The sequence below is a fragment of the Micromys minutus genome (assembly GCF_963924665.1).
Source record: "Micromys minutus genome assembly, chromosome: 6".
In the NCBI taxonomy this organism is placed as follows: domain Eukaryota; kingdom Metazoa; phylum Chordata; class Mammalia; order Rodentia; family Muridae; genus Micromys; species Micromys minutus.
The window spans coordinates 33,219,790-33,241,279 of NC_137975.1; positions in this window are offsets into that span (position 1 = coordinate 33,219,790).

Consider the following 21,490-nt stretch of genomic DNA (forward strand, 5'->3'; position numbering starts at 1 on the left):
CCTCCCATGAGAGTTTTGTTCTCTTTTCTAGGGACTGAAGCATTCCCATTTTGACCTTCCTTCTTTTTGAGCTTTATAGCATCTGTGAATTTTTTCTTGGGCATTGGGTATTCAGAGCTTTCTGGGGCTAGTATCTGCTTATCATAATGCATGCCATGTGTGTTCTTTTGTGACTGGGTTATCTCACTCTGGATGGTAATTTATAGTTCCATCCATTTGCTTAAAAGGTCATCAAGGCATTGTTTCTAATAGCTGAGTCTTACTCCACTGAATAAATGTACCACACTTTCTGTATCCATACATCTGTTGATGGACATCTGTGTTCTTAAGCTTCTGCTTATTATGAATATGGCTACTATAAACATGATAGAGCATGTATCTTTGTTATAGGTTTGAGCATCTTTGGTGTATATGCCTATGAGTAGAATAGTCGGGTTTCCAGGTAACTATGTTCAGTTTTCTGAGGAACCAACAGACTGATTTCCAGAGTAGTTATACCAGCTTGCAACCCCACCAACAGTGGAGGAGTGTTCCTCTTTCTCCACATCCTTGCCAGCATCTGCTGACACCTGAGTTTTTGATCTTAGCCATTCTGACTGGTATGAAGTGGAATCACAGTGTTATTTTGATTTGCATTTCCCTGATGATTAGGGATGTTAAGCATTTCTTTAGGTGCTTCTCAGCCTCATTTTTAATGGGATTTTTAATGGGATTATTCTATTTTCTATAGTATAGCTTCCTGTGTTCTTTGTATATATTGTACACTAACTATCTATCAGATGTAAGCTTTGTAAAGATCTTTACCCAATCTGCTGTCTGCCATTTTGTTTTCTTGGCAGTGTCCTTAGACTTACAGTAACTTTGCAATCTCTAAGTCCCATTATTGATTCTTTATCTTAGAGCATAAGCCATTGGTGTTTTGTTCAGGAATTTTACCTTGTATCTATGTGTTCTAAGCTCTTCCCCACTTTCCAATAGTTTCAGTGTAACTGGACTTCTGTGGAGGTCTTGGATCCACTTGGACTTGTGCTTTGTGCAAGAAGAAAGGAAAGGATCAGTTTGCATTTCTCTGCATGCTGGCTGACAGTTGAACCAACAGCATTTGTAGAAGAGGCTCTCCTTTTACCATTGGATGGTTTTAGCTTTTTTTGTCAAAGATAAAGTGACTATACGTGTGTGCGTTCATTTCTGGTCCTCAATTCTGTTCCAAGAAATGCACTGCTTATGTAACCTAAAAATAGCAATAAATAACTTGGTAGAAAAGCATATAAAAGCAACAAATAATCAAACTACTTTACAGTGTTTCAAAAGTATGGAGCATTAGTGCAGAACCGGCCACTGAAATGGTCCCAATGACCACTTGGTTATGGAAGAAAACACAGGGAAGTTAGAAGAGAATGATTACCACTGAGCCACCTACACTCTGAAGAGGCACTGGTGAATCTATTTTCTTAAAATCCCTTGCCAGCCATGGCACAACAAATGGTCATATTTAAGTGCATGCTCACAGACTCCCATGTCCATAATTATATCTGTCATATCAGTTGATTCTAGATTTTATATCTAAATAATATACATCAGCAATTAATGATAGTCATTTGTAGAAGCTTCTTTTCATCTCACTTTTTTTATTTTTGTAGTTCCCAATATGTCTGGCAGTGAATAAAAGTACTGTGATGGAGAAAAAGTGATCAGATTGATTATTTTAATCCACTTCATTTGAAAATCAAAAGACCTTGGGTACTTGGCAGGCTCTTGCAGCTTACTGAGAAACCATCCCAAACAACAGAGTATATAGAGCTATTTTGAAAGCTAAGGAAATAGATTCACAGGCATGCAGGCAATCAACAGAAAGTCATACTCTGAAGAATTAGAAAATGTTCACATGATTTTTAGGGTGGAATAGATACCATAAAGATATCTTTCCATTGCTGAAGAAGTGAGAGCAAATAGTAATATTTTTCATTCATTATACCATGATATGTGTATATAGATCTTTGCAATTAATTGGAGTGGAGCTGAATTTCAACAAACAGAAAAGTAGCTCTTAACAGACTTGAGTGGTCTAGATATTAATAAGGATATACGTACTAATGATGATGAACCAGCTGTCCATGAAAAAGCTGATTTCGGGTATATTCAGTTTTTTCATTTTGACAGCTCACAAGGGAAAACATACTGTATTCATTCCTTCTCCTTGTGCTACAGTCAAATTAGAATTTCATTTAAAGATAAGAAGCCAATATCACAGCATTTTACATTCTCATCTTTATGACCTACTTATTTTTAATACTTTCTGCTAAGAGATGGGTATTTTTCAATGTCAAATTGTAATAGTTTTGTTTCTTTTCATATTTTTTATCTTAGCAAATTTTGATAAAATAAAGGTTTCTTTCTCCTCTCAAGTGGACTTTCTCAAATACACCTCAGATAGGATTGATTTCTTTCTTTTTAACATTTTGAGGTAGAAAATTATTTTGTATTTTTCCAATTTCTTAATTCATACAAATTTTTATACTTAAATTATCATTTTAGCATGCATCGTTTCTATTCAATTAGTGACAGCTAATTAATTCTAATTAGAAGTAGATAGCAGTAATGTGTACCCATGTGTGTAATATTTTCAATAGCCATAATAACATTTTTTTCACAAAGACTCATTACTAATTCAACTTTCTAATACCTTTTGCCTAGCAACAGAATTAAGGGGAACTGAAATTACAGACTAAATCACGATGCAAAGATCAAAGGAACAGTAGAATATTCTTTCAATTTTTTTTAAATACTCTTATTAATACAAGTCTCATTTTCAATAAAGAACAGGTAAACCTTAATTCTGTGCATTGTTTTCAAATCCAAATTTCTGAGTTCTTCCAACATCAGCCATGATATGTTTCCTCCAGAATAAAATGCTTTTGTGACAAAAATATCATGAAATAGCCTTCTCTGAAAAGTTTCCAACTGATAATATCATGTTCATACTTTAATGACCTTTATACATGATGGAGGGGTTAAATACTGAAACTTCTGGGTGAGAACTCTAAATGGTCCCCTTAAAAAGGCAGAGACAGCTTTGCAACTCTGAAGATAGAATTAACTTCAACCTTATTGAGTTGTCCCATCCTGCTTTCAGCCATGTGTAACAAAAAACTGGGAAGAAGCCACGCCCTAGACTATATGGAGTGTTGTCCTATATGAGTAATATTCTACATTGTTCTTTAGTTGAGGATCCCAATTTTTGACAGCTAGTTTATAAGTTATTAATTGTTACTCTATTAGAATAGTGTATGACTGTTACTTTTTCCAGGTATTGTAAAAGTAAACGTCATGGAGAATATATGTAGGAATAAAAACAGAATCTTAATAGATATTTAATATTCAGTTTAAGCTTTATAAAAACCTATAAGTGTTATGAATAGTCATAAATACTCACATATCAAAATGATACAAAATTAAATTGTGCCACCATGAAAAGTAAGTTTAAGTTAGAGAATTTAAAAACTTTATCATTCGGATGGAAAATACACATGAATTGAATAGATAGCTTTTATGTTTATACAAATCATTACCATTCTAATTGCTTTTTTTTACCCCTATGAGAAGGCACAGATCAGCAGCTTTCCGGAAAACAAGCTAAAATATCTGTATACAAAGGTATGAAGAACAAAGTTCTGTGCTCTGAAGATTAAATAAAGAAATGGCAGCCCTCATAAATTAAACACACTGAATTAAGCAGATATCCACTGTCTGTCTGGAGAGTATGAAACCATATAAAGGAAGTATTCTCATCTTCAATTTTACTACATCTCTCTTCTGAAATACATAATTCATGCTTCTACCCGGTCACTTTCTTGTCAGTATCTCAAAGGAAAGCAGAAAGGCAGGGCCATTTTCATATTAATCAGTCAAAGAATATTTACACTAGAGCCAACTGCAGTTCTCTAAAATGCACACAGTCAGTGTGGAAAGCCAGAATGCTTTATGTGTTGTTCAAGCATCTGGACTGAAGTGGAACAATGACATTTTAAAAATCAGACTGTTATATATATTCCATTCAGTTTCCTTTAACATTTTCTTTTTATTATCAGTTTTCCAATTAACAGGCTGAGATTTCTCTAACATTCTTCTGGATCCTGCATCCATTGCCACTTTGGTAGGCAGCTTTTTGGAGTTGAGAAACCAGAGCAGTCACCCTCATTTGCCCTTCCCTTATGAGCTACAGATCACTACTTAATCCCCATCTATTTTTAAAAGAAATTCACCAAGATGTTTTAGAAGGAAGAAAAGAATGAATACTAAACACCCTAATAGCCCTAAAGTTCCTTCTCATTTTCAGGTTTCACCTTAGAAATACAGAAAAGCCCTCTAAACCATGGCCTAAGATGGGTGCAGTGATGTGATTTGTTACTGCTGACTTTACTTTCCGTAAGCACACAGAACAGCAAAGTCACACACACACACAGGAAACCACAAACAAGAATTCACAATAGCAATCACAGGACTTGCTTCGTTTTGCCAAGGCCCCGATTCAAAGAAACACAAAATAAGTGTACTAGATCTATTGAAAAATCTGTCTGTGAATTTGTTTCCATGTGATGTTGTTTTCATTGTCACAGAGAGGTGTGCTTTTGGCAGTCTGCTTTCATTTATTTTGGGTGCCTCTGAGAAATGGGACTTCTTCTGCCTGCCTTGGGAAATGCTGCCACTTTATGTAATAGATGACAACAGCACAGAGGAACTTCCATGGTGTTGTGACTAAATTTTTCTTTTCTTAATTGCATACCATTATTTCTAATTATGTTTACTGGTATGGTGCTAAGTAATTATGCTCCTTTCTTCCTGTTAACACCCTTCAGATATTAGTAACAGTTATGTCCCTCATTAATTTTAGCTGAGAAAGCTATGTATATTTAATGTATTATTTTCCAGATTTGTGTCAAATCATCCTCTTTTCCCATAGATGTTTTATTCCCTAGCATGCAATGAACTACTGGATATTTATTGTACATATTTTTATACCATCTGATCTCTCTTGGTCTTTACTATTAGCGGTGATTGTATGTCATTTAATTTCTATTTGCATCCACATCTGTATTGGTTAGGCTCTGGCAGAGCCTCTCAAGAAACAGGTATAACAGTATCCTGTCAGCAAGCACTGCGTGGCATCAGCAATAGTGTTTGGGTTTGGTGACTGTATATGGAATGGATCACTAGGTGGGGCCGTCTCTGGATGGCCTTTCCTTCATCTCTGCTCCAATATTTGTTTCTGCCTTTCCTCTCACAGGAGAAATTCTGAACTAATATTTCTGAGGTAGGTGAGTGCAGCCATAGCTCAACTGGGGGCAGTACCTATCTACTAGGTATGGTCTGTGCCAGTCCGAGGGCTAACATTGAAAATATACAATGAACTGAAGAAGTTCCATTCCAGGATTTTATTCTTTAAACTAACAATGTTAATAAAACAATATCTCTTCCATCATGATTTTTGACTGCCTCTATGAAGGTAGTCTTAAGGAACTCGACTTTATAATCTACTCTGGCCATCAGCCCTCTGTCTTATTTTCTTGGTGATTATTGGGCTATATACATGCATATTTTAAAGTCTATATTGTGAATCCTGACCTAATAAATCATTGACTTTTCCCCCTAGCTTTTCTTTGCTAGACTCCTCCTTATATGCCAGATGAATTTCACTAATTTCAACAAGGGAACTTTAGTTTAATGCATAACACTCTGAACAGTCTATGCCAAGACAGTTTGCAATGAGAAAGAATACTATTAACCATTCATCTTCAAACACTTAACATATACAAACACATATGTAGTTTAATGAAAATTTGCATCTTGGCTAATAATGACTCCCAAAGATTCACTAAACCAAACAATAAAAAAAAAAATGTAATAAGACCTCTTTCAAATTTTAGGCAAGGGGTATCGGTGAGTCTCACAACATATTGCTCACTGTTGCTGTAACCTTTGGTGCCTTCTGGATATGAAAGGTAATTACACTGCTATTGCTAAAGCTGCCATGAATTTCAGAAACAGAGCATAGTTGTCTACAAACTAGATCTAACCTAAAAACCCTCTTCCTAAATAATGGCCTTTCTGGTACCAACAGACAAAATAAAAGTTTCCAAAAGGGAAAAACAACTAAACTATACCAAACTATGATGCCATGAACTAGGACAACAATCAGCAAGGTTTAACAACCCTGGTGTAGTAGTGCCATTCATAGTTTGGCGACAACCAACATCTAATTGAACTTAAGACACATTCAGTGAGAGCAAAATCGTGCCTAGTACTGAAAACACAGTAAAGTACCTAGTACTAGTGAAGTAATCTTGGAAGAGAACCTGTACTGTACTACTGTACTAAACCAGCCATAATCTGTGACTGTGTTAGAAATTCACATCCTTATAACAACAGATAAGTATAGGCATCATTGCTCATCAAGGGAATTTCTTTTTACAACAAAGACCATGACAAAAATCAACTAGGAATCAAAATGCAGATTTAAAGACTAATAGCTCTACAACTTAATCCATGCATCTAAGACTCTGGAATCGCTGCAGAAGAGATGGCAGAAAAATGATTTGAGTCAGAGGAATAAGTTCACTGTGAGCTTGTCTCTCCTAACCATGGATATGTCTTCCATACTGATGAAGTCACGCCAGCATTGTTACCCAAACATGACCTGAACAAGCACACCAATAAACATACTGATTTTGAAGGGAGAAACTCATGAGACTTAAATCCTAGGCATCCCACCTGGGTATTTTTGTCACCAAATGAAGATTCTAGTACCAGGACTGGATTGCATCCAACTGAAATGTGGGCAAAAGGAGTCCTATGTAATTCGCCGAACAATCCAGGATATTATTAAGAGAAAGGGATGCTCTCAACAAATTGATACATGTGCTGAAGAACAATATATATACAACAAATTGAATATAAAGACATAAAGCTGGTGAATACAAGGGTTCTTTACCCATATATACTACTATCTTTGGTGCAAAATATGGTACTCTATAGGGAAGCAAAAGAAAATTGTATACATCAACCCTGCCACTGTAGATGAGAACAGATGTAAAAACCCAGAACCAGACAATAAACAGAGGCAAGAGTCCATGGAAAACACAGCTATAAATGGTATATCTCTGTCAAACCCTTCCCCTCAGAGCTCAGGGGATGCCATAGAAGAGGAGGCAGAAAATGTCTCAGAGCCAGAGGGAACAGAGAATACCAGGAATACAAGGCCCTCAAAATCAACTGTGCAAGGTCCATATGAACTCACAGAAACTAAAGCAGCAAGCACAGAGCCTACACAGATCTACACCAGATCCTCTGCATAGATATTATAGCCATCCATTTTCCTAGAATGAGAATATTCTCAGTACTAAGAACTATGAGAAAAGTTTATACAAGGAATTTGAAAGTCTACTCAAGGTTCAAAGTTTAAGCTTGATCTCATTTAATCATTTACCATCTCCTGTGAATTATTTAAGAACTGAATTCTTCACATATTCTTGAGACCTGTATTATAAATGGCTTGTGAAATCACCTGAAGTTTCTTCCCCAACCCCTTACATAAGAAATGATAATGCTCTACTATCTATAGCAACAGACTGAACCTTTCACACAGGCTACAGTTTTTCAAATTTGTTTTATTAAACTATACTAACTACATAGATTATGGGGTTACACAGTAAACTTTCTATACATGCATTTATTTTATTGTGCTCAATCTAGTTTCTTCCCAACTCTTATACCACAACTTCATCTTAAGCTACATTTGCTATTTTTAAAATTTTGTTCATGCATATGAGGGGAAACAGTGCAGTTGGCTTGATATTTGACCTGAGATAACTCACAAAATTAAAAGAAGTGGCAGTTATTTTTTTTAAAAAATGAACTGAACTATAAGCAAAAGTCTCTTGACTACTATCTTTCTTAGAGCATATGAGCATGATTTCACACTTTGAATAAAGGAAGGATACCAGGAATTGAACTAAGTCAGTCCAATTTCCAAATGAGAAGTCTAACATTATATTCTTCATATTCCGGGTCTCAAAATACATGAATCTCCAACAGAAAATGTGGGTTAACACTCAGACCATCTCAAATTACTCCACAGCCTAGCCAACCAGCACACACATGGAAAATAATAAGTAGTAAGTTTAGTAAGCCATTATTCGAAGCTATTTTTATATAGTAATATTTAAAAACACATTATGGAAAAGATAAAATAAAGTCAACATTTATTAGAAAAATAATAGTGTAAGGTAGGTCACTAAGCATCCGCAATAGCACTTAGGAGGACAACATTCAATAGTCCAGATTTTAAAAATGTGAGAAGTTAAGATGCCAATGAAGTACTTAAGACGAAAATGAGCCTTACGTTCTAATGGAAAGATTTTAAGATAAAATTCAAAGGGTATTCTTGGTTTTTAATCCACATTTTATACCTTAAAATATTGAAATTATATTTGTATCAGAAAACACATAGAATCATGTTGAAAGAAACACCTCAGTTCCATACATTTTGCAAATAACCTACAGAAAGTTACCATAAATCAAAAAGAAGAGGCATCCTCACCAGGCAACTTACTGGATTTCTGGGCTTGTCATACAGATTTGCAGTTGAGAGCTGACACTAAACCACATTGTATCTGAAAATGAAATGATCTGAAAATCATATATATCCTTAGATGTGGGCTGTGACCTTGGCTCAGTGTGTAAATTCACTGCTGTGAGAACATGAGGACCTGTTCTTGCATCCCTAGCACACATGTATTTGCAAACACTTATACATGCATATACATCATACATATGTCACAAACACACGTAATCCTCCTTGATTGTGGCATATTTTTGAAGTATCTGAGGGCAGCTATTGCAGGCCTCCAAAGCATTACCTTATTAAATATTAATAATTCACATCATTACATGTCTCCTGTTGACTCAGTTCTAAGTCCCCTCAATGTCTTACTGAATGTCATATAAGTAAATTCAAATTTCAACAAAACTAAATCAAAATGTGTTTAATAATTAAAACTCAAGTGGTAATCCAATTTCAACAGAACTTCAGATGACTAAAACAATGTTCATGTGCCCCTATAATTCCACCTATGTACACACTAATGCCAGGCAACTTCACATTGGTGAAAAGGAGGCAGCATTTTCCTTCTTTACCTTTATTCTGTTTCTATAAAATTTATCATAAAATGTCATGGATTTAACAAAAATGTTCAATGTTTTCTTGCTTTGTGTAATCACAGACTTTCTGGTTGTCTTACTCAATGAATAAATATTGAGAAGTGCAAACTCCATGAAGGAGATATATAAAGAATTTTTATAACCAAAATCTAGGCTAGTATTGATTCATTTATAAGCTCTTTGTTAAATACCTACTATGACGCCTCTTAGCTGTATTATCCTCCACAATACTGATCTAATCTTTACTACAGGATGGTAATGTAGACTGGAGAAACACTACTGCACTGCATGACTCATCATTCATAGCACTATATGAAAAAAAATATCAGATATCTTCTTATTTCCCATATTACAGAACCCTAATTTTAGTAATTGATAAAGCAAATATGAACCTTTGGCCATTAGAATTTTGTTTTAAAAATGAATAATGCACATAAATTTCTGTTGAAATAGTTTCTGTATATTTCAAGTGAATTTTTATTCAAAATATTAATCATATAATCTTCTATCTTCCTTTCCTCACTGTGATCTAATAACAGAAAGTAGCTTTCCTATCCTTAATGTCCTTTGTAATTCATCAGAATTTTGAAACACGCAGATGTAATGAACCCAAGAAAATAATATCTCTTGAAAGACATGAATGATATATCAATAATTCTTCAGTAACATAAAATCATATGCAAGTGATTCCAATGTTTGTATACTTCAAAAGAAGTCAAGCCAATAAATATTTACTTATAATAAATATTGAACTTATAAATAAATCCCAAGCTATTTCTAAATAACTAAGAACCATTGGAATATAAAATGTAACTGGTATTTTAGAGAAAAATAATTTCATAGGCATGCAAACTGGGGAGGAAATGCTAAAATAGGAGCACCAGGCAATTATAAAAGAGATGTCACAGGGCAGAAAATGATTCATTGCCAGATGAATTATTCAGATAATAAATTTTGCAGGAGTTCAGGAGAGGGAGTGCTCACTTCAGACTGGGGTGCTCAATTCCCTGAAGATAAATGGGAGCTAGTACTGATACTGGATAAGTGAGTAAACTTTAGATGAGAATAGGTCAGAGAAAAGAACACTTTGAAAATTTGTCACAGCATCCATAGACAGGAATGACTGAAATGACAAGCAACCTTTTTTCAAAAGTCATTAGGAAAACAAACAAGTAGCAAAATCTTGGGGGAGCTTCCTGCACCTGTGGGAAGAAGGCTGAGAGAGCTATTTGAAGATATATCATGACTTGGGAGCTTAAGAGGTTTTAAAGACAAAGTGGCCTTGTTAGCAGTATAATTTGGAGTAGCAATAGATCAGATCATGATAAAATAAGCAAAGATAGAAGATACCACTAGATTTACTTTAAAGTATAAAACAAACTACAGGAAATCCTTGCAAATACACTATGCCAGCCAAGATATCAGCCTTCCTCAACAAGATGGTGACACCTTTGTTTCAGGCACCATCGCTCTGGGAACCACAATGGTCTGAAAGTCTGGTAGGCAATCTTTAACCCCCTACCCCCACATGTATTCTTAGATTCCAATATCTGAGTTTTACCTCTCAGGTACTATCCAAATCCTTCTGGTACATCCAGGGTTCCTCCCTCCTATGGATCTTTTCAGAGCACCCTCACTACCTGTTCTATAGCTCATCACCATTCCTTAGTATAAGCCACCATTAAGTATAAACACATTCTACCTATGACACCCAGTGGCCACACATGGCAGGATCTCAGAATCATTTCCTCCCAGGCTACAAAGAGCCACCATTTTCTACCCCCAAAACAAGGAAAGCAAGAGAAGCCAAGGAACAAAATACTTGCCCAACAATACAGGGACAGATTTCAGCAACTAGAATTACATTTAATCTAAACCCAGAGTCCTAGAGACCAGAGTACAATCACAATCAGTAACAGGCAGAGTAGTGCATCTACACGAAAATCCAGGTGCCCAATGAAAATGTTCCCTGAGTAATGTAATATAGGGAGAGCACAAGACAAGGAAACAAAATATCTATGAATATACTTAAGGACCTTAAAGGGGATGTGAAGTAACCCATTAGGAAATTTATGAATACACAAGCTGCAGAATAATATAAAGAAGATTGTTTAAAATAGACAAGTGGAACTTAAATCAAGAAAAAAATAACTAAGTGAGAAATATCTGAAAATGAAAAATGTAAGAAATCAAATAGAAGCCATAAGGGAAAGCTTCAGGAATAAAATACAAACAATCAAGAGAAAATCTCAGGCTTTGGAGACATGAGAAAAATGGATAATTTAGACAAAGAGCATGTTAATTTTTAAAACATTCATGAAATCTGAGACACTATTTAAAAATGACCAAATCTAAGAATGATAAGAAGAGAAGAAGGAAAAGAAAGCAAGGACAAAGACAGAAAATATTTTCAACAAAATTATAGGAAAAAGAAAAAAATATACCTTAAATTAAATCCTAAATACAGAATTATATGTAAGATATGGAGATATATGTATATTTATCCAAAAATGATACAAGATAGAAGGTGCCTATAAAGGTAGTAGAATCATAGAGAACATCATATAAACTAAATTAGAAAAATATTCCCCATGAAATATAATAATAAAAACACAAAATATGCAGAATAAAGAAAGATTAAAAGCCTCAAAGAAAAAAGACAAACTAATATATAATTGAGGAATAAAAGTTGATTATGAAATGGAGACTCTAAAATCCTAAACTGCTTGTTTCTATGAATGCTAGGACACCACAGACATCAACTCAGACTACTATTTCCAGTAAAGCTAGCAATCACAGTGGATGGAGACATAAACACACTCAATTATAAAACCAAAATTAAGAAGTTTCTGTCTACAAAGTGAATGCTACATAAGATCCTAGAAGAAAAACCTTCACCTAAAGAAGTTAACTTTCCCAGAAATCACAAGCAATAATCCTGTGAAAGCAAAAGGAATAATCTGAGGCAATCAAATTAAAAGTGGGGAACCCACAATCAAAAACAGAATAATAGGAATATAAAATCACTGCTCATGGATAATAATCCACATCTATGGTTTCAGTTATTTTAGTGAAAATAGAAAGAGACTAGTATCAAAAGCAGGTTTTATCATTCTGCTACACCCAAGTAGCCATTTAATATCTGAGAAAATAATCTTCAAACCAAAAGTAAGTAGAAGATATAAAGGACACTACATGCTCATCAGAGGAAAACTACATCAAGAGAATGATGTACTTCTAAACATCTATCCACCAAACACAAAGAAAACCGGGTCTATAAACTCAACACTACAGCAACTAAAACAACAGCTTGACTCTGTCTGCTTGGTGAATTCAATACCCAGCTCTCTCCAAAAGACAGATTATATGACAAGAAAAATAATAAATGAAAAATTCTAGAGATAAATGACACTCCCATAGCTGACAAAAAACTATCAGAGAAGTAGCCACATTTTAAATTTACCTGATATGTATATATTGCACCTTTTGTTATTTTTGTTTTAGGAGATTCTTGTATGTACGTAGGAACATATGTGTCTCTATATTTACATACATTTTTTTGCTTTTCCTTTGGTTCCTTTTCCATAGTTTGTTTGGTTTTGTCCTATTTGCTTGTTATTATTGTTTTATTGTCTTTACATTTTTTTTCTATTTTCAAAAGAGATAGTATATGTGCAGGGCAGGGTCTGATCAGAGGGAAAGTATTGGGAATCTTGGAGGAATTCTAAAATACATAATCAAAATACACTGTATGAAAAAATATATTTACATGGTTTTATGTAAAAATTATTTCAATGTCTGAAAAAACAGTACTGACAAAAATGTATAATTTTAAGCAAAAAATGTTTAAAATCTGTACATTTATCTTTGTTTTGTAAAATAAAGCCGTTTAAAATAAATAAATAAATAAAAATCCAAAATGAGTCTGGTTTACTTTGCTTATACAAATAAATGCAAAAATAAAACCTGAATGTAAGTCTATAATTTCTGTTCCCTCTGTTTTATATAGTTAGAGAAAAATAACACATATAATTCTTTCTGTTCCTGGGAAACAAATTTTTTTTCTGGAATCATTTACAGAGAAACCTATAAGTCAATACCATAAGGCTGTTTTCCCTTCTACATCACATGTAAAAAGGACACAGAAATAACTAGAAGACTCTAAGTCAGTTTAAGAGCAGCAGTGGTAAATAATGTAAGACAAACAGAAAACAGAAGAAAGTCAAGAGAAATCTAAGGTGGGAACACTGAGCAATAGAGAGACAATCCAGAGAAAACTCTGGATACAGTGTTTCCATAGGAACTGGCTTTTCTGTTGATAGCAGGGCATGCTTAAAGAACTGTGAATAGAAAAAGTCTTAGGACTGACTTTGAATTTAAATAATTCTAGACATGACTGAGAATATGTGACAAAACACACACATATCTTTAGTCAATTATCAACTCTAGCTACATAGCTTGCTTCATGTTATTAGTGGTTATATTTGGCACTCTAATCAAATTACTAAATCTAAAGCTGTTGGGTATCTACTTCCTTTCTCTGATTTATTATGTGACCCTATAGTGTGGTCTAACCTGCTTTTAATTGTTTTGCCTTTAAGGAATATTGATTTATTTTCAATATTCATCTACAATATTTTCAATCCATTCAACTACTGAAGGACATCTGGGTCCTTTCCAGCTTCTGGCTATTATAAATAGGGCTGCTATGAACATTATGGTACATGTGCCTTTGTTATATGTTGGAGCATCTCTGGGGTATATGTGCAGATATGGAATAACTGGCTCTTCAGGCAGTACAATTTTCAATTTTCTGAGGAATTGCCAGACTGATTTCCAAAGTGGTTGTACCAGTTTACAACCCCAACAACAGTAGAAAAGTTGCATCTTTTTCTGCATCTTGCCAGCATCTGCTGGCATCTGAATTTTTGATATTAGCAAACTCTGACTGGTGTGAGGTAGAATCTCAGTGTTGTTTTGATTTGCATTTCCATGATGGCTAAGGATGTTTAGCACTTCTTAGATGCTTCTCAGTCATTCAATATTCCTCAATTGAGAACATTTTTGTTTAGCTCTGTACCCCATTTTTTAAAAAGGTTGTTTGATTCTCTGGTGTCTAATCTCTTGTGCTCTTGTATACCTTTGATATTAGGCCTCTATTAGTTGTGGGGTTGGTAATGATCTATTCCCAATCTGTTGGCTACTATTGTGTTTTCTTGACAGTGTCCTTAGCCTTACAAAAACTTTGCAATTTCAAGAAGTCCCATTTGTCAATATTTGACATTAGAGCATGAGCCATTGGTGTTCTGTTCAGGAAATTTTCTCCTGTGCCTATGTGTTATAAGGTTTTCCATATTTTCTTTTCTAATAGTTTCAGTGTACCTGGTTTAATGTGGAGATTTTTGATCCACCAGCACTTGAGCTTTGTACAAGGAGATAAGAAAAGTTCTTATTTATTCATTCTGATCGCCTATGTCTTTTTATTGAGGTATTGAGTCAATTTATGTTAACAAATATTAAGGAATAGTTGTTACTGTTTCCTGCTATTTTTGCTTTTAGAGATAGAATTGTGCCTGTGTGTCTTTCTCTTTTGTTTTTCTTGTGTAGGTATTTTCTTGTTTTTACAAGGATGTTGTTTCCCTCCTTGAATTGGTTTTTCACCTATTCCGCTGTTGCCAGGATGTCTTGGTTTTCATTGGTAAGTTCTTTCACTTTCCTCTTGCATCTTGTTGTCTGTGATTATATGTTGATTTGTCAATGATTATTTCTCATCTCTTCGTGTACCTTGCCTGTATCCCTGAATCTCTGCTGTTCCCGCAGAGTCTTTGGTCTACATGCAAGTGCCCTCCGGGTGGAAACTGAGTCCCTATGGCATTGTTCCTGCTCCCCTGAACCAATCGGGGCAGGGGGGCTTGTGCTTTCTGGGTGCTCAACCCAGACCTCTCTGTACCCCGTATTCGCAGCACAATCTCAACAGGCCTGTGTCTCTGGATCTCAGCTGTTCCTGGTAGCAGATGGCCTGAGTGCCTTTCAAAATAGACATTTTCATTCAAAATATTGATTACAGTTTACCATCCTCCAACTCCTCCATAATTAAGTGCTTATAAAATCACTTTCTTTACAATCTGCTTTTGAAAATGGAATTTCTATTTTGTTTTTATTTCTGTTTTTTATTTTGTTTTTTGGTTTTTTTTCTTCTTTTTTTTACAACTTTAAAGAAGAGAGATACATGTACAAATTTCTAAAAGTATTTTGGCAGTTCGTTTAGAGGTTTGATAGCATGCACTGAAATCCCACTAGTTACCATAAGTATAAATGACATGTAGAACAGAATGTAACATGGAAACCATAAGAATTTTCTTGGTGTGTACAGATTAATGTGGATCCCAAAAATTGCCACAAGGCTATATTCCTAGCTCTTGGATTATTAATGATTTATGCTCTGTCTTTCATACTGAAGCATGAATTGGAGAAAGCTACCGACGTTGAGATGTCTACTTTCTTATCCCTGCACATGGTACCAGAGCAGGGCACCAGATATGTTGCCTAGAATGTAAAGGTGACAGTACTACATATATTGAACTTGCACTACAGAAACATGACTATGAATATCTCTATAAGTGTTGTGTAATGTGGTAATATATGTTCTTCCTGACTGTGGCATTTAATGGGCAGTGTGTGTCTCCACACTCCCCTACTCCATCTTAATTTGTATATCAGAAATGTCAGAGACTGTTTTTCTCTGTTGATTGTTTTCAATACAGTTTTATTTTAGAGATATGCCATGCCTAATTAAAAATGAATCTGTAAATTACCTCACATCTCTCAGTGTATATAATGTCATGTAGCACTATAATATATGCCATATGTCTTATATATGCAATGATAATGTGAATGAAACTAGAAATTATGATTTTCTTAGAATATATGTTATAAAACACAAATATGTTCAAACCAAATTACTAACCATAGAATGATTTGTATTGATATTCTGTGATCAACACAGCTAAGCACTGTCTTCATTGACCCTACAAGAGTTCTTACACAAGGAATTTCCATATTATTTACAAAAATATAAAATATTTTTGAGTAAAATGCATTTTGAAACTGTTTTCCTTTTAAACCTTAAAATAATTGATTTTGCTATGTATTTTTCATAAAATTTATTATCTTCTCTTTCAGTTAAGTAAGATTCTCATAATAAAATAGAAATGAGAAACATTTTGTGCCATTCAGTAGTTTAAGTTCTGTTTTAACTCTGCTCTATTCTGGTATAAATCTTGCCCAGCCATGATATGAGGGTTTTGTCTCTTTTATTAGTTTTTAGAATGGATACTCAAGCTTGTTTTGGGGGACCATTTTTTTTCAGGAAAAAACATTCCAGACTCTTACTTTGAGGTACTGGCTGCCTTTGTTATTGAGGTGCATTTCCTGTATGTAGCAATATGCTGGGTCATGCTTATATACTGAGACTTTTATGACATGCCTTTTTACTGGGGAATTCATTCCAGAGATGCTGAGAGTTATTGAAGACCTGTTATTTTTGTTGTTAAATATGGTATTAAATTTGTGTGGGTTTCTTTTTGATTTTTTGTAAATAGATTATTTTCTTTGTTTTTCTTGGGTGTACTTTCCCTCCTTGTGTTGGTGCCTTCTTTCTATTATCTGTAGGACTGATTTAGTGAAAAGATGTTGATTAAATTTTGTTATGTAATATCTTTGATTCTCCATCTATGATAATTGAGGGTTTGTCTGGGTATAGGACCATGGACTGCCAATTCCATTTTTTAAGGTTCTGCATGACATTTGTCCCAGATCTTCTGGATTTTAGAGTCTCTGTTAAGAAGGCTGATAAAATTCTGACAGGTCTTCCTTTATATATTACTTGATTTATTTTAGTTTTACACTCAAGATTTTATTCCAATTCAGGTCTACCTTCCTTCTCTTTCACATCCCATACCTCCTCCCCACCCCTTGTCTCCTCAAGAATGTCCCCACTCTACTCACCCTGACAGACGTCTAAACTCCCTGGGGCATCTAGTCTCTTAAGAGATGAATGCATCTTCTCTTACTAAACCCCAACCCAGAACTACTCTGGCTGTGTATGTGCTGGGAGGCTCATATCAGCTAGTATATGCTACCTGGCTGTTGATCAAGTGTCAAAGATAAGGAGGGTCCAGGTTAATTGAGACTGAGGTTCCTATCACTGGGTCGCCCTCCTCCTCAGCTTCCTCCAGCTTTTATGTAATTAAACCACAAAAGTAAGGTCTTCTCTTGGTTGGTTGGGTGCAAATACCTATACCTGGATCTTACAGCTTCTTCTTGGATCTTTCAGAGATAAGTCTGGTTAGCACTCCATGGCTTCAGTAATGGTGTCAGGCATTGGGGTCTCACCTTGAGCTGAACTCTTTTATGGGCATATCCCTGGACCTTCTTTTTCTCAGGCTCTACTCCATTTCAATCCCTGAATTTTTTTCTATAAGAACAATTATAGGCCAGAATTTTGACTGTGGGATAGGAACCCCATACCTCACTTGATGCCCTGTCTTTCTGTTGGAGGTGGGCTCTACAAGTTCCCTCTCCCCAGTGTAAGTCATTACATCTAGGATACCTTGCTTTGATTCTTGAGGGTCTCTTACCTCCCAAGTCTCTAGTATATGCTGGAGGGTCCTCCCAACATTCTATCTCTCAAGAGTGACTGTTTACATTCTTTCTACAGGCCCTCAGGGCTTCAATCTTTCACCCCCATATACCAGATAATGTTACCCTCCCTCTTTCCTTTTCCTCACAGGTCTCTCCCTTCCTCCTTGTTTATAGTTGTTTTCTTCTCCATCCCAAATGGGACTGAGAATTTCTCATTTTGGAACTTCAGCTTGTTGACCTTTTGGGTTTTGTAGAGTGTATTTTAGGTATTTTGTACTTTTTTGTGGCTAATGTCCACATAGTAGTGAATACATACTGCACTTGTTCTTTTGGGTCTGAGTTGCCTTACACAGGATATTTGTTGGTACCATCCATTTTCCTATAAAATTCAGGATGCCTTCATTTTTTTATTAAGTCATATAAATACATTTAATATGCAAAAAGAACATGGTCATCTGAATGGATTCAGAAAAAGGTCATTTTAAAAAAAAATGATTTTATTGGATATATGTTAGATGAATTTCAAATTTTATCAGCTTTTCCTTTTATTACCTTCCATATCTCCTATCCCATTCCCCCTTCCTCTGCTTGTAGGAGTGTGTTCACCCATTTACCCTCTGCCTCCCACCTCCTTACCCTGATATTCCCCCACAGTGGAGCATTGAGCCTTGGCAGGACCAAGGGCTTCTTCTCCCATTGATGCCCAACAAGACCATCCTCTGCTACATGTGCCGCTGGAGCCACGGGTCCTTTTTTGCATACCCTTTGGATAGTTATTTAATCACTGCGAGCTCTGGATGGTTGGAATTATTTTTATGGGTTTGCAAACCCTGTTAACTCCTTTAAATTTCTCTTTAACTCCTCCATTTTGTACCTGGTACTCAGTTCTACGGTTGGCTGTGAACATTCACTTCTATATTTGTCATACTATGGCAAAGACTCTCAGGATACAGCTATAGCAGGCTTCTGTCAGCATGCACTTCTTAGCATCAGCAATATTGCCTGGGTTTGGAGTCTGTATATGGGCTGGATACCCAGGTAGGACAGTCCCTGGATGGTTTTTCCTTCATTCTCTGTTTCAAAATTTGTCTCCATGTTTTCTCCTGAGACTATTTTTGTTTCCCCTTCTATGAAGGACTGAAGCATCCATACTTTGGTAATCCCTCTTCTTGAGCTTCATATGGTCAGTAAATAATGAGTATTCTGATCTTTTGGGCTAATACCAACTTATCAGTGGCTACGTATTATGGGTGCTTATTTTGTGATTGGGTTACTTCCCTTAGTGTAATATTTTCTAGATCCACCCATTTGACAAAGAATTTCATGAAGTCATTGTTTATAATAGCTGAGTAGTAGTCCATTGTATAAATGTACCACATTTTCTGTATCCATTCTTCTCCTGAAGGGCATCTGGGTTCTTTCCAGTGTCTGACCATTATAAATACGGCTGCTATAAATGTAGTGGAGCATGTGTACTCATTGTACGTTAGAGCATGGTTTTGTTGGGGGGAGTTATATGCGAAGGTGGGGTATAGCTGGACCCTCAGGTAGCACTATGACCAGTTTTCTGAGTAAATGCTAGACTGATTTCCAGAGCTATTGTATCAGCTTACAAGTCCACCAACAACAAAGTGGTGTTCCTCTTTCTCCACATCCTCAGCAGCATCAACTGTCACCTGAGATTTTATCTTCGCCATTTTAAGTAGTGTGAGGTGGAATCTCAGGGTTGTTTTGATTTGCATTTCCATGATGACTAAGGATGTAGAATATTTTTAATTTGCGTCTCAGCCATTAGATGTTTCTCAGTTGAGAATATTTTGTTTATCTGTGCACCCCATTTTTCATAGCGTTATTTGATTCTTTGGAGTCTACCTTCCTGAGCTCTCTGTATATATTGGATATTAGCCCTGTATAAGATGTAGAATTGGCAAACATCTTTTCCCATCCTGTTGGTTGTCATTTTGACAGTGTTTTTGGCCTTATAGAGGCTTTGTGATTTTCTGAGGTCCCATTTTCTGATTGTTGATCTTAGAGCATAAGCCATTGGTGTATTGTACAAGAAAAATTTCCCCATGCCCAAGTGTTCAAGGCTCTTCTACACTTTCTCTTCTATTAGGCTGTGTGTATCTGGTTTTATGTGGAAATTCTTGATCTACTTGGACATGATCTTTTTAGAGGGTGATAAGAATAGATTGATTTGCATTCATCTACATGCTAACTGCCAATTAGACCTGTTACCATTAGTGAAAAAATGCTGTATTTTTTTTTTCACTGTATTGTACTAGCTCCTTTTTCAAAGATCAAGTGACTATAGGTGTATGGGTTGATTTCTGGGTCTTCAATTCTATTTCACTGATCGACCTGCCTGTCTCTGCACCAATATAATGAAGTTTTTATTATGATTGCTCTGTAATACCACTTGAGGTGAGAGACAATGATTCCTCCAGAAGTTCTTTTATTATTGAGAATAGTTTTCTATATACTGGGTTTTTTTGTTATTCTAAATGAATTTGCTAGTTGGTTTTTCTAACTCTAAGAAGAATTCAGTTAGAATTTTGATGAGAATTGCATTGAATTTGTCAATTGCTTTTGGCACTATGGTCATTTTTATTATATTAATCCTTCCAGTATTTGAGTATGAGAAATCTATGCATCTTCTGAGATCTTCAATTTCTTTCTTCAGAGGCTTGAAGTTCTTGTCATACAGATCTTTCACTTGCTTGGCTAGAGTAATACAAAGGTCTTTTATATTATTTGGGAATATTGTGAGTGGTGTCATTTTCCTAATTTCTCTCTCAGCCTGATTATCCTTTGAATTGAGGATAGCTACTGATTGTTTGAGTCAATTGTATAAAGTAAACCTAATGATTTATTTGAATTAATTTTCTATTCAACTATTTTTCTGAAGTTGCTTATCAGCTGGAGAAGTTCACTGGCAGAATTTTTTATGTAGTTTATGTATACTATCATATTTTCTGCAAATAGTGATACTGTTCTTTCTTTTTTCCCAACTTGTATTTCTCAATCTCTTTTTGTTGTCTTCCTGTTCTGTCTTGAATAGATAAGAGGAGATTGGTCATCCTTGTCTTATCCCTGATTTTAATGGGATTGCTTCCAATATTTCTCCATTTAATTTCACATTGGCTGTTGTCGTTTTGCAGTAAACTGCTGTTATTGTGTTTAGGTATGAGCCTTGAATTCCTGACCTCTCTAACACGTTTATCGTGAATGTATGTTGTACTTTGTCAAATGCTTTTTTTGAATCTAAGTAGAAGATCATGTGATTTTTTTAAAATTTATTCATGTAGTGTGTTATGTTAATGGATTTTCATTTATTGAACCAAACTTGCATGCCTGGAATAAAGCCTACTTGATTGGGGTGAATAATGGTTTTGATGTTTTCTTGTATTCAGTTAGCAAACATTTTTATTGAGTATTTTTGCATTGGTATTCATAAGCAAGATTGATCTAAAGTTCTCTTTTTTTAGTTGGGTCCTTTTGTGGTTTAGGATTAGAGTAATTGTAACAAAATGAGTTAGGTAATATTCCTTCAGTTTCTATTTTATAGAATAGGTTAAGAAATATTGGTATCAGATATTTGAGGGTCTAGTAGAATTCTTAACTAAATCCA